Below are 18082 nucleotides of genomic sequence, written 5' to 3' on the forward strand. Positions count from 1 at the left end.
AGTCGGACTCCTGGACTATGAAAATACAAGATTGAAGACCTCGTCCCGTGTCCGGAAGGGACTTTCCTTGGCGTGGAAGGCAAGCTTGGCGGTGCGGATATGTAGATCTCCTACCATTGTAACCGACTCTGTGTAACCCTAACCCTCTCCAGTGTCTATATAAACCGGAGGATTTTAGTCCGTAGGACAGAAGAACAACAATCATACCATAGGCTAGCTTCTAGGGTTTAGCCTCCTTGATCTCATGGTAGATCTACTCTTGTACTACCCATATCATCAATATTAATCAAGCAGGAGTAGGGTTTTACCTCCATCGAGAGGGCCCGAACCTGGGTAAAAACATCGTGTCCCGTGTCTCCTGTTACCATCCGCCTAGACGCACAGTTCGGGACCCCCTACCCGAGATCCGCCGGTTTTGACACCGACACCAGGCCACCACCATGAGCCATCACCACGCCGTGGCAGCCCAAATCCACGCGCGGGATCCCGAGGGGCAGCCCCGAGCTGCCCTGCAGTAGGTGCCCGGCACGCCGCGGAAGTCGCAGCCCGCCCCCGCGCCGCCTGACCGCACCATATCCCGATCCAGGAGCACGACCAGCACGCCCAGCCAGCGACCACCACTGCTCCGCCACCCCTACAGCCCAAGGTCGAGGCAGGAGTAGCCACCCGCAGACCATGCCGCGCACAGCCCGCGCCCCCTACCGGCGTCAGATCCAAGCCAATCCTGGCCGGACCTGATTGAAGGTCGGCAGGTGCGCCACCACGAGGGACACCGATCAGAGAGGACTCGGAGATGGCCTCCACCAGCGCCAAGCCCAAGCCACACCGCAGCAGAGGGCCAAGACGCCCGTGTCACTCCATCATATCGGAGCCGCACCAGCTCGAACCTGCAGAAGACTCGCGCGCCACCCCACCGCCCTCAGCCCCTTTGCGCCACCGCCGATATCTCGCGCCTCCGTCTCAAGCTGTAGTCTCCGCCCGACCACATCGGCCTGCGCCACCTGCGCCGAGCGGGGGAAGGAAGAACACCCTGCCGCCGACGATGCTGGCCGGGCTTTGCCCGTCAGCGCGCCATGGCGGCGGCGAGGCGAGGAGGGTGGCAAGGAGGAGGCCGTGGGCCGGTGGCTCGGGTTCCTCGCGGAGCGTGCGGGAGGGGACGGGAGGAGCAGGTCGCTTCAGGACTTTTTAGGCGACATACACCACCTTAATCATGAAATACATGGAAAGAATTCATACAAAGGAACTGGAATCCCCAGCACAAAGCCTCAGGCATAACAGAAAACACGATGGAGGGAGCAACACAAAAATATCATATATATGATGTCATGGAGAAAGCAGTAGTTGTACATATTTCCGCCTATAGGTACATACTCAGTACAACTATACAACCATTATTTCAATATTTTTATGAGCTAAGCGCATGATCTTGTACATTACATCACACATCAAAACTTTCACTCATGTCCTCCTCCTCCTCCTCAGAGATCTTAGTCAGCTCGGATGACAAATGATAAGTATCCTCGGTATGGGTGTGCCCTTCATCACAGAAGAATGGCCTGGAAGGCATCCGCAAGCCATCGACACCGTCTTCCAGCAACTGTACGACTTCACTCATCATTGGTCTGTCATGAGACTTCATCTGGATGCACCATAGCCCAACAATGCACAGCTTCCTCTCCAACTCATGCATCTCAGTATAAACATGAGCAAATATCTCACCCACATGGTCTTGTTAAGTTAGCCGGTTGTCGGTGTCAAAACCAGCGGATCTCGGGTAGGGGGTCCCGAACTGTGCGTCTAGGCGGATGGTAACAGGAGACAAGGGACACGATGTTTTTACCCAAGTTCGGGCCCTCTCGATGGAGGTAAACCCTACTCCTGCTTGATTAATATTGATGATATGGGTAGTACAAGAGTAGATCTACCACGAGATCAAGGAGGCTAAACCCTAGAAGTTAGCCTATGGTATGATTGTTTTTTCGTCCTACGGACTAAAACCCTCTGGTTTATATAGACACCGGAGAGGGCTAGGGTTACACAGAGTCGGTTACAATGGTAGGAGATCTACATATCCGTATCGCCAAGCTTGCCTTCCACGCCAAGGAAAGTCCCTTCCGGACACGGGACGAAGTCTTCAATCTTGTATCTTCATAGTCCAGGAGTCCGGCTGAAGGTATAGTCCGGCTATCCGAACACCCCCTAATCCAGGACTCCCTCAGTAGCCCCTGAACCAGGCTTCAATGACGACGAGTCCGGCGCGCAGATTGTCTTCGGCATTGCAAGGCGGGTTCCTCCTCCAAGTACTTCATAGAAGATTTTGAACACAAGGATAGTGTCCGGCTCTGCAAAATAAGTTTCCACATATTGCTATAGAGAGAATAATATTTACACAAATCTAATCTGCTGACGCATTCCGTAGCGTGACATCACACTACCACCAAGCCTTTATTCGAATCGTTTTTACTGTCCCACCTCAACGCGTTTAGCGAGGCGGTTTCCTTGGCACGTCCTGTTGAAGCAGAGATCATGTCCCCTTTATTTACGGGATTCTCATCAATACGGACGTGGGTAACCCAATCGTGCCTGTTGGTATGTTTTCTCGATCAAAGGCGAGTCCCAAACGGTCACGGGGAGGGCCCTTGGTATTCAACCTCTTATAAAGAGGCCAAGGCCATACTCCTTTCTTTCAATCTCAAACGAGTTCGCCCTTCGCCTCGAGTTCCAACACCCAAGGCTCCAGATTTCAGGCGCTTCAGACCTTCAACAATGTCTGGTTCCGACCTTCGAGGCCGATGGATGCCCTCCTCTGTCACGGAGGAGGACGTGCTAAAGTTGAGAGAGGCCAGGTTCTTGACCGGCGAAATTTCGCATAGGCTGCCTGCTCAAGGGTAGGTCATTCCCACTCCCAAGCCTGGTGAGAGCGTGGTGTTCATGTCTCACTTCCTTCGGGGGATAGGCTTCCCGACAGATCCCTTCGTGAGGGGTATCATGTTCTATTATGGGCTGGAATTTCACGACTTAGCTCCGGAGTCCATCCTCCATATTTCCTCATTCATCGTCGTGTGTGAAGCCTTCCTCCGTATTACTCCCCACTTCGGACTACGGCTCAAGACCTTCAAAGTGGAACCGAAGACGATCGAGGGACGGCACACGGAGTGCGGAGGTGCTATTATAAGCAAAAATGTTGATGCTCCATGGCCCGAGGGCTCTTTTCAAGAGGAGCTCGGCTTATGGCAACGAGAGTGGTTCTATATCACCGCTCCCAGGGGCACCAAATGGGTGGCGCCACCTGCCTTTCGCTCGGGCCCCCCACCACAGCTAGCGTCATGGGTCAATAAAGGACTAGACTGGGGGCCATCCAAGGACGTGCCCTTGTTGCAGGGCTGCATCAGGAATCTCTTAGAAAGAGACCTCAACCTGGTCGAAGTGACGCAGGTCATGCTGATCCGCCGAACCCTGCCCGGCAAACGTCGCCCCCTCCGCCTGTGGGAGTTCAATCCGGAGGGACCGCGAACTCTCCAACATTTTATGGGCGCGACGCCCGTGGAGTTGTACAAATTGTTCTTCGAATCACAAGCAATGTGTTCGGACTTGACCGAGGATGCAGGTCTGAGCTGCAATCGCCCGGATACTCAAGTAAGCAGCCTCGTGCCCGGACTCGCTATCTGTATATTTATCATAAAATTGCCCCTAAAAGAGCTGTCCTTTAAACATGAGTGGATAGCGAAAGCAAAGCTAATCAGGTGTCCGGCCCCCCTCCCCGAGATCACGCCGGATAACATGCTAATCAGGATGTTGGAGGTTATGCCTTCGGAGGAAGGCAAGGGAGGGTACAAGGAAGCTACGGCCTCCTCGAAGGAGGCTGTTCGGAAGGGAGGAATTGATAATTCCCCTCCTCAGGGGAAGAAGAAGATCGCCTCTGATGACCCGGAGATCATGGCCTCAGAGCAGGGGAAGAAATCTTCGTCAGAGGGTCCTGCGCCGGGGGATACTTCGGCCAAATTATGCCCTCAAGGGGATCAGCCCTCCCCCGAGCCGTAAGTAGAGAGAAGTTTTTCTTTGAGAGGAATCCTTGCTTTATATCTCAGAAGAGTAACCGAAATTTTACCTTGTAGTTCAGACCTCAGCCCTTCTCAGCAGAGCTCGTCTTCGGGGGATCTTCTTCCGGAGATGATGGAGAGCGGAAAGCCTCCCCCTGTCGTACCGCCTCGCGAGGCGGGCAACCCTGAGGTATCGTCGCGAAGGGTTTCTCCGAATACGGCAGGGCCGGAAGGTAGCCATATGGCCCCCCAAGGCTCTCCGCGTCCGGCCTTCGAAAAAGGCCATAGGACGAGTCCGGCACCGTCCGGTGTGCGGTCGGAGGAGCTGAAGGATCTGCTAGGGCGAGCATCTATCTCAGAGGAGCACCGTGCATTGATGGGCACGGTGATTGAAAGGATTTCGTCTGTGGAAAGCGGATTGCACGAGGCCGTCAGAAGTTTACTGACAGGTCTTGAGGTACGCGAAATAATGCACCCTTTTTTACAGTTGCGCATAAATAAGATGCGCCCTGTGTAGATAGTAGCCCCTGAAACTCTGTGCGTTGTCAAAAGTGACGGTGCGCAGAGGATCATAATCCCAGGTCTAATACGCCGCCTTCATACGTAGGTGGCGAAGTGTCCGGTGGCTAGCCGGACTGATGAATTTGCCGAGCTAAAGCGGCAACTTGACGTGGCAGATGCCTACATCGCGCTTGTCAACAAGCGGCTTGACGAGGCACAAGCTATGTAATTCCTCCGGCGGCACCTGGTAAGAGGAGCTTTATGCCAGTATCTTACAATGTGTGTGCTTGATGCAGATGGTGCCGCTGCCATGGAGAATCTTCGGGCGGAGCTTGCCCGAGCCAAGGAGCAAGCCAGAAGAAGTGATGCGGCTGCCGGAATGGCAATTGAAGAGCTGAAAGCCGAATACGCTGCTCACTGCCGAAGCAAGAAAGAAATGGCCGAGATGGGCGTGAAGCTGAAGAGCGCTGCTGACCGTTGCAAGTTTCTTAAAAAAGAAGACCGGGCAGAACAGACGGACCTGGAAAAGGCCGTTGCGGATGCCAAGGATGCTCGCTCTGCCATGAGAGCTATGAAGGAGGAGCTACGTCAGGCCAGAGAGATCACTGCTGGAAAGCCCTTTATGCTGCGGAGGAAGTTCTGTGATCCTAAGCATGCTCCGTTAGACCGGGAGTGGAGTACGGCGGACACCTATCTGGATTTGGCAGCGAGTGCTGCAGATGCGACCGAACACTTTCGAGACTAGGAAGACCGCGAAGTGGAAAAGCTCTTCCGGTCGCAGTTCCACAATCCAGAGCGGCCACTGTCAGTAGCCGATCGTCTGGCTGAATGGGTCGAGCTGAATAGGTTGTCCGGACTCGCCACGAAGTGTGTCATGAGTCATCTGTGGCCAGAGAGACCAGAGCCGAAAAGTTATTTCAACTTGGTGCAGCAGTTCCTTGGTGCGATGCCGCATATTAATGCGATTAAGAGGTCAGCGTGCATAGAGGGTGCGTGGATGGCTCTTGCCCGTGTCAAGACATACTGGGCGGAGATGGAGACCACCGCTGTTGCATCCCGAGATTCGGACGGAAGCCGAGTAACTGCCGAGCACTATTTTCAGGAAGTTCTGCAAGGCGCTCGTGTAATAGAGACGCAGTGCTCGAAGGATGCTATGTTCGAATAGCATATGTTGTTGTAAAACAATAAATTGTAGAAGCTTTTTATACTTGTGCCTTCAAATATTATAACACCTCCTATGCGGCCGTTTAAGACATATGTATATATAATCTGAAAGATGGCAGTCGTCGGCTTCAGCCCCCACGCAAATAATGCGGGGGTGATCGCAGAAGGCGCATTTTCATACTTGATCCAACGTCTTGGTCCTACAAAGGAGGTGATAGCGCAGCGAACTAGGCAATCGGACTATAATGCTTTATCACTTTCACTTAGCCATAGGAGCTTGACAGTGAGGCTACTTAGATAGCCCCTGGTGGCGCTTGCGCTCGCCCGAATTCGGGGCGCGTATGTGCCTGGCCGGGAAACAACCCTTCGTTAATGCGGAGGAATCCTATAGATTCCGGTAAGTCATCGAGTGGTTGACCAGTCTCACGTTATATCATGACAGTCAGTTTTCGGCTTTCTCTACTGAGGTGCTCGCCTGGCCGAACCGGGGCACAATCGCAGTAGTTCTCCTGGTGCCGCCTTAGCTGATAGAGCGGAACGTAAGGCAGCAAAACACAGGAGCCGGGCAAACCCAACATTTGACCAAAGACATGATTCGGAGCTGATGCATATAAGGCGAAACTCGCGATGCCGAACACTCCCTAAGGTATTCGGTCTTTATGAGGGCGGGCGGAACAACGCCCTTCGTTATAAGCCCCTAGTGTCCAGGTACGGGCAAATTTCTGACATGGCCACATGCCAAGACGCCAGCCTCCTCCTTGGTTATACCAAAAAACCAGGGGATGCGTATCAACACGAGACAGTAAAAAAGGTTTACGCAGGGTCTTAATCTGAAAAGAATCCTTGGAACGGGTCCCTGCTGCACGTCTGCGCCCGTGTCTCCGTTGTGCCGTATCCTGGACGGGCGCAGCACGGGGTTCATCTGTAAAAGAGACGAACTTAGTTGAATAAAGGTCATGCCAAACAGAAGTTATACTAAACAAACAAAGTATAAATTGAAATGGGTAGAATTGAGCTTGACTGTCTCTTGTTTGATATGCGCGGAGCCCCTAGTACAGGGGTATGCGGCTATTAAGCCTTTATCAATTATATGTTTATGCCGGACTCGTCTAGCCGTGTCCGTGGTCTTAACGACCTATTTAGATGTTTTGGCTGGTGAAGCCGTTTTATTGTGGGGCTGTTAAGGCAGCCGCACAGTCTTCCGCGCGGGAGGCGCACTCAGTGTTGTCCCTTTAATGAGATGATGCCTCGTGGACCAGGCATCTTAAGCGTAAGAGATGCATAATGCGGTATTGCGTTAAAGCAGGCGAAAGCTTCGCGTCTCAGCAGTGCTTGATAGCTGCTTGAAAATGGGGCGATATGGAAGGTTAGCCTTTTGCGACGGAAGTTGTCGGGGGAGCCGAACATGACTTCTAACCGGAGAGAGCCCGTGCAGTGGGAAACCAGGCCTGGCGTTACTCCTTGAAAGGAAGTGTTGCCATGGCGAATTTTTTTTGGGTCTATCCCCATGTGGCGGATTGTGTCCTGATATAACAGGTTTAGTCCACTGCTGCCATCCATCAGGACATTTGTAAAGTGGAGTCCGCTGATTATTGGATCTAATACCAAGGCAATCCAGCCTGCGTTCCGGATACTTCTAGAGTAATCCTGATGGTCGAAGGTGATCGGTTTTGACAACCAGTGGCGAGATTCCTTTGGGATAGGCCGTATGGCGCATATCTCTATGGGCGCCGCTCGTTTTGTCACGTGAAGTAAGTTTACTATTTTTACTTCTTGTGGAAAATTCTTTTGTTTCCTGGTGCTCTCCTTGTGGGGTTCGTCATCATCCTCACTTGGTGTGTCGAACCCCTTGTGTTCGGCGTTGAGTTTGCCGGATTGCTTGAAGACCCAACAATCTCTGTGGGTATGGTTTGCAGGCTTCCCGGGAGTACTGTGTATTTGACATATCCTGTCCAAGATTTTGTTTAGGTTGGATAGCTCGTCCCTTTTATCCTGGAGGGGTGGCTTTTTCTGATTCTGCCGTGAGCTTTTGAATCCGGCGTTGACTGCCATGCTCTTTGGGCTGTTTCCCTTATTCCGGCGTTGGTCCTTATTGCGTCGGGTTTTCCGTTTCCATCCCTAACTTCGGATGTACTTGGGTCGCTGGTGCTACATCTCGCCAACCAGCTGTCCTCTCCTGCGCAAAAGCGGGTCATGAGGCTTGTTAATGCGGCCATTGTTCTTGGCTTTTCTTGGCCGAGGTGTCTGGCGAGCTATTCGTCTCGAACGTTGTGCTTAAAAGCTGCTAAGGCTTCGGCGTCCGGACAGTCGACTATCTGATTCTTTTTAGTAAGAAATCTGTTCCAGAATTTCTGGGTTGACTCTCCGGGCTGTTGAGTTATGTGACTGAGATCGTCTGCATCCGGAGGGCGGACGTAAGTCCCTTGAAAATTTGCCCGAAAAGCGACCTCGAGCTCTTCGCAACTTCCAGTGGTGTTTTCGGGAATGCTTTTGAGCCAATGCCGGGCTGGCCCTTTAAGCTTGAGGGATAAGTATTTTATGGCGTGGAGGTCATCTCCTCTCGCCATGTGTATGTGGAGGATATAATCCTCAATCCAGACTCCAGGGTCTGTTGTTCCGTCATACGCCTCTATGTTTACGAGCTTGAATCCCGCTGGAAATTCATGGTCTAGAACCTCATCGGTGAAACATAGGGGGTGTGCGGCACCCCTGTATTTTGGTGTGCCGCGATGTTCGGATATTGGTTGTGTTGCATTGCTTACGAGAGCTTGCTTTCTTGGCCCATAGATAGATCTGGCTGGGCCATCTTTTCGATGCGAATCCTTGAGTGGATCGCGTGCCGGCTTGTGTGTGGCACCGCTGGCCGCTCTATGCTGGCCATGGGGTCGTCTATCCGACCGGGTGGCTTTCTTATTTTTTGATTGCCGGGGCTCTATGGCCTCCTCGTCAAATTCAGGTAGTAGCTGTCGCTTTGGATAGCTTTTGGTGTGGCAACTGCCACCGTATTTGTCTACGGTGTTGAGTACTTTGCTCCATCTGATTCTGAGTACATCTTCCGCAGTTTTGAGCTTCCGCTTCTGCTTTTTCAGGCTACGCGCAGTGGCAACGAGCCTTTTGTGGAGGTTCTTCTGCTCCATGAGCTTGTCCGGCGTAAGGTCGTCCGGAATGCCGTTTTCGCCGGGGACGGGTTGTTCGGTTTGTTTATCGAAGTTGCCATGTTCGGACGGTTGCTCGAAGGTATGTTTGTCGTCCGCCGGCTCTTCCTGCTCTACAGCTGGGTCTGTATGGCTGCTGTCTCTGTCGAGGCGGGGCTTGGAGCGGCGCTTACGTCGCCGCTTTGATTGCTTTTCGAGTGAACGATCCCTCGTTGCATCCCCGTGTTCCTCGTCGTCGCTTCCTTTGGGTGTGTCCACCATATATACATCATGAGATGAGGTGGCAGTCCAGTGCCTTATAGGCGCTGGTTCATGTTCGTCTCCTACATCGTCGTCCATACCGTCGATGTCTTCGGAGTCGAAGTTGAGCACGTCGTTTAAGTTATCGACAGTGGCTACGAAGTGGGTGGTGGGTGGGGATCGGATTTCTTCGTCGTCCGCATCCCAATCCTGCCGGCCATAGTCCGGCTAGGAGTCTCCTAACAAAGAGAGAGACCTGAGTGAATTCAGAATGTCGCCAAAGGGCGAGTGCTGAAAGATGTCTGCGGCGGTGAATTCCATGATCGGCGCCCTATCGGATTCAATCGGTAGGGGCGCGGGGGGTTCGGAGTCCGGAGAGGAGTCCGGCACCATGGAGTCACAGGCTTCGCAGAGGATAAGGCTGATGTTCGGCTTGATCGCCGTAGAGATTGCAGCCACCGAGGCGGTGTCTAGCCACCCGTCCTTGATCGGTGTGGTCGGCTCCAAGCTAAGGGTCGGAGCGGACACAGGTGCGGCCTCCAGGGCACTGTTCAATGGCAGAGCTAGATCATGCCCATCGTGACCTTGTGGCTCGCTCGGCTGTGGCTTGGGTCCGTCGAAGATCAAATCTCCGTGGACGTCCGCCGTGTAATTTAGACTTCCGAATCTGACCTGACGGCCAGGGGCGTAGCTTTCAATCTGTTCCAGATGGCCAAGCGAATTGGCCTGCAGTGCAAAGCCGCCGAATACGAAGATCTGTCCGGGGAGAAAGGTCTCACCCTAGACTGCATCGCTGTTGATGATCGAAGGAGCCATCGGGCCCAAAAGTGACGTGAAAGCACCAATGTCGGTGTCAAAACCGGCGGATCTCGGGTAGGGGGTCCCGAACTATGCGTCTAGGCGGATGGTAACAGGAGACAAGGGACACGATGTTTTTACCCAGGTTCGGGCCCTCTCGATGGAGGTAAAACCCTACTCCTGCTTGACTAATATTGATGATATGGATAGTACAAGAGTAGATCTACCACGAGATCAAGGAGGCTAAACCCTAGAAGCTAGCCTATGGTATGATTGTTTTTTCGTCCTACGGACTAAAACCCTCTGGTTTATATAGACACCGGAGAGGGCTAGGGTTACACAGAGTCGGTTACAATGGTAGGAGATCTACATATCTGTATCGCCAAGCTTGCCTTCCACGCCAAGGAAATTCCCTTCCGGACACGGGACAAAGTCTTCAATCTTGTATCTTCATAGTCCAGGAGTCCGGCTGAAGGTATAGTCCGGCTATCCGAACACCCCCTAATCCAGGACTCCCTCAGTAGCCCCTGAACCAGGCTTCAATGACGACGAGTACGGCGCACAGATTGTCTTCGGCATTGCAAGGCGGGTTCCTCCTCCAAGTACTTCATAGAAGATTTTGAACACAAGGATAGTGTCCCGCTCTGCAAAATAAGTTTCCACATATTGCCATAGCGAGAATAATATTTACACAAATCTAATCTGCTGACGCATTCCGTAGCGTGACATCACACTACGACCAAGCCTTTATTCGAATCGTTTTTACTGTCCCACCTCAGCGCGTTTAGCGAGGCGGTTTCCTTGGCACGTCCTGTCGAAGCAGAGATCATGTCCCCTTTATTTATGGGATTCTCATCAATACGGACGTGGGTAACCCAATCGTGCCCGTTGGTATGTTTTCTCGATCAAAGGCGAGTCCCAAACGGTCACGGGGAGGGCCCTTGGTATTCAACCTCTTATAAAGAGATCAAGGCCTTACTCCTTTCTTTCAATATCAAACGAGTTCGCCCTTCGCCTCGAGTTCCAACACCCAAGGCTCCAGATTTCAGGCGCTTCGGACCTTTGACAATGTCCGGTTCCGACCTTCGAGGCCGATGGATGCCCTCCTCCATCACGGAGGAGGACGTGCTGAAGTTGAGAGAGGCCAGGTTCTTGACCGGCGAAATTTCGCATAGGCTGCCTGCTCAAGGGCAGGTCATTCCCACTCCCAAGCCTGGTGAGAGCGTGGTGTTCATGTCTCACTTCCTTCGGGGGATAGGCTTCCCGACGGATCCCTTTGTGAGGGGTATCATGTTCTATTATGGGCTGGAATTTCACGACTTAGCTCCGGAGTCCATCCTCCATATTTCCTCATTCATCGTCGTGTGTGAAGCCTTCCTCCGTATTACTCCCCACTTCGGACTACGGCTCAAGACCTTCAAAGTGGAACCGAAGACGATCGAGGGATGGCACGCGGAGTGCGGAGGTGCTATTATAAGCAAAAATGCTGATGCTCCATGGCCCGAGGGCTCTTTTCAAGAGGAGCTCGGCTTATGGCAACGAGAGTGGTTCTATATCACCGCTCCCAGGGGCACCAAATGGGTGGCGCCACCTGCCTTTCGCTCGGGTCCCCCACCACAGCTAGCGTCATGGGTCAATAAAGGACTAGACTGGGGGCCATCCAAGGACGTGCCCTTGTTGCAGGGCTGCATCAGGAATCTCTTAGAAAGAGACCTCAACCTGGTCGAAGTGACGCAGGTCATGCTGATCCACCGAACCCTGCCCGGCAAACGTCGCCCCCTCCGCCTGTGGGAGTTCAATCCGGAGGGACCGCGAACTCTCCAACATTTTATGGGCGCGACGCCCGTGGAGTTGTACAAATTGTTCTTTTGATCACAAGCAATGTGTCCGGACTTGACCGAGGACGCAGGTCTGAGCTACAATCTACCACGAGATCAAGGAGGCTAAACCCTAGAAGCTAGCCTATGGTATGATTGTTTTTTCGTCCTACGGACTAAAACCCTCTGGTTTATATAGACACCGGAGAGGGCTAGGGTTACACAGAGTCGGTTACAATGGTAGGAGATCTACATATCCGTATCGCCAAGCTTGCCTTCCACGCCAAGGAAAGTCCCTTCCGGACACGGGACGAAGTCTTCAATCTTGTATCTTCATAGTCCAGGAGTCCGGCTATCCGAACACCCCCTAATCCAGGACTCCCTCACCGGTCATACACCCACGAAGGGTAATACGCTTGGCTCGAGTTTGCCGCATTTGGATCAGCATTCCTTCTTCCACCGGCTATCTCTAGCAGCAGCATCCCAAAGCTGTAAACATCAGACTTGCTCGATATGACGGCGAAGTTCCGAGATATCATCTCAGGAGCTATGTAACCAATTGTTCCCCGTAGGGCTCTCGATGGCACAAAGCTGTTGTCCCTTGGGTAAAGTTTGGCGAGACAAAAATCAGCAACTTTGGGGACAAAATTGCTGTCAAGAAGGATGTTGTGTGGCTTGATGTCAAAGTGCAGAATCTGCATGTCACAACCCTGATGAAGGTAGTCGATCCCCTTGGCAATGCCCAAAGCTATCTCAGCGAGCTTGTCCCAGGAGAAACTCTTCTCAGCTGAGAAGATGTACTTGTCCAGAGAACTTTGAGGCATGTACTCGTAAACCAGTGCTCTCCTCATTTCCTCTGAGCAGAATCCCATGAGGCGCACCACATTAACGTGATGGATCCTATCTCAGCGATCTTGACAGCGACATGAACATTGCCTGGCAATATCACACCCTTGAACACAGAGCCGTAGCCTCCCTGGCCCGGCTTATCTCTGAAATGGCTTGTAATTGCTGTGATGTCGGTGTAGGCATACCTCATCGGACCTAGCATTTGTTGCATTCGGAGGAACTTCTCGACAGCATCGATCGTGATCCTCGTTTTCCAATACATGTGGGCGAGGAAGATCAATACAACCAGTGGTGCCAACACAAACCTGCATAGCACTGCATAAACAAGTTTATATAGGTTTGGTGGGTGGGTACATACATGAGTAGATGTGATGATGAAGAAACTGCAATGAACAGTAGAACATTTGGAATTACCAGCAATCCACTTGACAAACAAGAAGACGGATGCTATGATTGATGAGGCATAATAATCAAACGAAGTTGCATCCACTAAGTAGTACCAGAATCTTCCATCGACCAAAAGAATATGCAGAACACAACTCATGACGCCTTCACTACACTCTCGCGAGAAGCCGCTGCAATACCATCCAACGAGACATAAAGGGAATGAAAGAGGGGCTCAACGGTTTTGGGATAAGATATATCAAAACCACTTATACAGGCAACAAATAGAACCACTCTATACAGATATATATCAAAATTCTGAACTAACCGAAACAGGAGTATTAGGCACTCTTTGATGCTTCTGCTCTTCCTGAAAGGGAATTTAATGGCAAATCCAATCCTCATGGATTTCACAACATCTACATAACTTGCATTTTCTAGCGGCTCGTAGTCCCAACAAAATGGACTGTGACAAGGCCAAGGAGTCATGGCCAAGTACCCACAAGAAGGCTCGAGATACTCCATAGAACAAGATCCATAACCAGTTAACATGTAAACATAAGTATCATTGCTGCTAAGGCAAGCAACAGGCATGTACATACCATTGTCCTTTACTTCCCGAGAGCATTTAACAAAGCAAGACTGTCTAGGTGAAAGGGGGTCCAATTCGACTTCCATGTCGTCATCAACTACCCGGAAGGAAGAGGGAGGCCGATTCCACCGAGGTAGAGGGCAGCTGCTGTATAAATCCATGTCGGTATCGACTACCCAGAAGAAAGAACCACTGTCATTGATGGCAGAGACATAGTATGTCACGTTGTCAATGTGAACTGTAGCCTTTGTATCACCGCAAACCAGCTCATAAGATTGATAGCCGCACCCAGGTGGATCACTTGCCTGACGAAATGGAGAAGATATGTTTCTGAAAGGGCCGCATGAGAAAGAAGGACAATAAGGCTGATGATGCTGCCCTTCTGACTGATCTGGTGCAAGAACTGCAAGCACAAACAAGAAAGTTAAGGCCTTGAGAGCAGTGGGCATCGCCATGGCAGACACACAGATGCGCAGTTGAATGGCTGAATAAGTGAGTGGCTGCCAAAGTAAAAAAATAGAGCTCCAAAGGATGGTAATTACATGCCAACTAGCACCTCTACATGACCGTGATGTTGCTGACAAGGAGACTTGGCTACTAGCTGCCAACTAAAGTTGGGTACATACCACCTACTGGCTCATCTAATGATGGTGATGTTCTTGACCGGCGACCTCTTGGTTAACTGAAGAGTCCAATTGTGTTACTATAGCAACCTGTGCTGGTCCAATTGTGTTACCATAGCATCTTGTACTGGTCCAATCATGTCCAAGTCATGGAGCATGCAATTCGGTGCCTTGGGAAAATGACAAATAACAGGGACCAAAAAACGGAAAATAAGAAAATATCATTCAGTTGAGATATTGAGTTTACCGGTTAGCAAGGCATGTTTTGCAGAGAGGAAAAGCTAAGTCTGATCGAATTCCTCATTTGTATCTAGTTCTAGTTGAAAAACTTCCCAAAACCCCTCCTATAAGGAACTAATCCCCGGAATATCTTCACACCACGTGCAGATTATGTCCCCTGGTTTCCATTGATATCTCCCCTAGTTTCCATTGATATCTCCCCTGGTTTCCATTGCCTGCATATTATCTTCAAACCATGTTTTCCATTGCCTGCAGATTATACAACTTATAATAGACATCATTTAAGCCGCATCCGACTGAAAGAACACTAAAATAAACTAATAAGTGGAAGCTTTTTCTTTACAGGACTAACTGAAAGCATTTCCATAAGGCCAGTTCAAATATGTCTGATGTTGTGACTGGATTTATCACAAAAACTCAATAAGTCTTATCACAATTCAAACCTCTGCGAATGGTTGTCTTTTAGAAAAGGAGGATCACCGCCAGCATCTACATCAAAGCTGGTGATGCGTGCAGCAAAGTATCCGAGAAGTCTGTGGTCTAGCGCAAGCTCGCTCAAAGCTAAAAAAGTAATTAAAAAGGGAAAAGTTGCCACAACCAGCGAAAATAGGACGGATGACTAAACACCTAGCCTATTACTGGACCGCCATCCAAATCGGTTGTAGATATCCCAAGCTACCATCTCTCATCGTGTCAACCCAATAACCAAAGGCTCCCTCGCAAGAGTGAGTAACGACCACATACGGATCCAAATAGTGACCCTGTAGATAACCTGCAAACAATTTATACAAGTTTGTCTGTTAAAAAACATATTTTTTCTACAGTTTCTTTTTTTTGAAAAGGACGATAGACCCCCGGGCTCTGCATCTGGACGATGCATGCGACCATTTTATTAATTATTCACAGAGATCGTACAAATAATACATCGGTCAGCCTGAAGCCACCATCTAGGCAACACCTGTTGCTACTCCTATCCCATTGATGAAGGTGTGCCGAATATCCGGGCCTAATACCAAACGGACATCGCACCAAACCCTAACATCTAAATTCGGATGCCCAGCCGAGCCACACACCGGGACTGGGTCCATCTCCAGAGCCGAAACTGACCCATCGACCTTCCCTGGCCTGCCGTCGACGCCACCACGACGCCAGACAACTCCACCATCCTGCACGTATCCGTCCACACGGACCCGTCGCCGAACCTCCACGGCACCATATGCCACCAGGATCCGCCGTCGGCCTTGCGATGGATGAGACATCTCTCTTCCGCTTGTCCCGTCGAACAAGCACTTGCTCCAAAACGATGCCCTCAGGAGGGACAATGGCATCAAAGGTACCATCATCGTCCGATCTGGTAGATTCAGATCTAGAGTTTCCCCTGGAGCATCACGAGTGGGGTGCCATGACCTGCAACAACGATGCCTCGAGAAGGGAACGACGTCATAAGACGCCACCATCGTCTGTCATGACCAAAGTCGCGTCCCCCCAACCTTGCAGCTGGCTGGAACCGAACGGAGCCTCGCCGTGGAGACGAGGGCTGCCGTCGGCACACCGGTAGGGAGCCTCCAACTGCCCCTCAGCAGTCCTCCTCGCACCACCGGCCGGCCAAGGCCGTACCGAGAGGTATCTGGACAGGACGTCAGATCCGCAGCCATTGGAGCCTCCCATGCGCCCGCGGCCATCACACTGCCGACGACGTAGGTTCCCATCACCGCCGCACAGTAGGGGCATCACCCTGACTGCCGCCTCCGGCCTCCCCGAGTGAGACTCCGCCTCCACCTCACAGGATTTTCCGCGGCAACCACCCGCCCTGGATCTGTAGGGCCCGCCGCCATCGCGGCCCTTGCCGGCGGCAGCGGCAGCTGGGGATGGAGGAGCGGGGAGAGCTGGCGGTGTGGGATCTGGGGCCCCTGGCGCCGCCCAAGGGGAGGGCTTTTTTGTTATATCACCGAGTGAGACGCCTGGGGGTTCCTCCTGCAGTTCCATGTAGCCCAAAGTAATGTGCATACTCCTATCCGAATATGTCTTGAAGTATTTGGCTCTACTCCATTTAGCCACGTCCCAAACTGGAGCAGGGGCAAAGCTCCCATGTAAGCATTGGGGATTTGGGGTCAATTGACCCTAATGAAATTAGGTAATTCTTCATTAGCTTAGTACTAATTACTGTCCATTTATAGAAGATGACCCCACTGTCATAGACATGACCCCATCAAACTTTTTTTCTAGCTTCGCCCCTGATTTGGAGGAGTGATATTAAAGGCTGTATGAATTGAACGCCATAATAGTTTGGCCAGCGGACAATCGAGAAAGAGGTGCTTAATAGCTTCATCTTGGCTAGCGGACAACCTCTGCGAATGGTGCTTTACCATGTCAAGCTCATGCGTTTATTGCAAGTTTCATCTAGTTAGATGTGTACAATTCTGTCAAAGGCTAGTTATTTAGGATTGAAGAAAAATGAGGACGTCCAGCTGGTGAAATCAAAAGAATAGACTAAACATTTAGGACTGAAGAAAAATGAGGACATCCAGCTGGTGAAATCAAAAGAATAGACTAAACATTTATTTTCAGATACCATGGAATTTTCATAGCCACAGAACAAGGCAAACGTCTCATTGGAGGTTAAAGCAGACAAGGAAGCAAGTTAGCAACTTTTTATACTCCCTGACTTCCCTTCTTCCATCTTTACTCCATTATATTTCAAGGACTTGCCTCTTGTCACTCTGCTGCTAATCTATCTTGTCACCAATGAATCCTAATATAACACCCTCGATGCGACTATATCTCCCACGTGTCGAGGCACGACTTAGAGGCATAATCGCATTGAAGGCATATGTCGCAAGTCAGGTAATCATCACAACATCCCATGTAATAGATAATGAAAAAGGGTTAACATAGTTGGCTTACACTCGCCACGTCAATCAAGTACATAAATAACATACATCATCCAAACACTCATGGCCCGACTATGGCGCCAAAATAAAAGACAACTCAACAAGTGACATGGTCCCGATCAACCCCAACTGGGCACCACTACTGATCATCAGGAAAAGACACATAGTATCGCTGAGAGTCCTCATCGAACTCCCACTTGAGATCGTACTCGTCACTTGGAGCGGAATCACCTGGACCTGCATCTGGTATTATAGGAATCTGTGAGCCACAGGGACTCAGCAATCTCGCACCCTCGCGATCAAGACTATTTAAGCTTAATAGGAAGGGTAAGGTAAATATATATGGAGCTGCAGCAAGCGACTAGCATATATGGTGGCTATCTTATTCGCAAGAGAGAGCGAGAAGAGGAGGCGAAGCGCGAGCGAGAATCTAAAGAGAGCAACCTACGCAAACATAACTCCAACACCGTGTCCACTACCCAGACTCCGCCGAGAAGAGGCCATCACGGTAACACACACGGTTGATTCATTTTAATTAAATTAAGGTTCAAGTTATCTACAACCGGACATTAACAAATTCCCATCTGCCCATAACCGCGGGCACGGCTTTCGAAAGTTCAATCCCTGCAGGGGAGTCCCAACTTAGCCCATGACAAGCTCTCACGGTCAACGAAGGAATAGACCTCCACCCGAGACGTTTCGATCAGACTCGGTATCCCGGTACAACAAGACATTTCGACAGGTTAAAACAAGACCAGCAACACCGCCCGAATGTGCCGAAAAATCCC

General features: G+C 51.0%; 1 pseudogene across 1 annotated transcript; it reads right to left on the minus strand.

Moving 5' to 3' along the window:
* Window positions 1–1438: 1438 nt before the first annotated feature.
* LOC147977689 (rust resistance kinase Lr10-like) lies at window positions 1439–14031 on the minus strand (annotated as a pseudogene). The gene is made up of 4 exons (XR_015599498.1): window positions 13277–14031; window positions 12979–13139; window positions 12103–12879; window positions 1439–1769 (listed from the first exon to the last, which is right to left on the minus strand). The product of XR_015599498.1 is annotated as a rust resistance kinase Lr10-like (transcript).
* Window positions 14032–18082: the final 4051 nt, after the last annotated feature.

The sequence above is a fragment of the Triticum urartu genome, chromosome 3A, assembly GCF_056163025.1.
Source record: "Triticum urartu cultivar PI428250 chromosome 3A, HENAU_Tu73, whole genome shotgun sequence".
Lineage (NCBI taxonomy): Eukaryota > Viridiplantae > Streptophyta > Magnoliopsida > Poales > Poaceae > Triticum > Triticum urartu.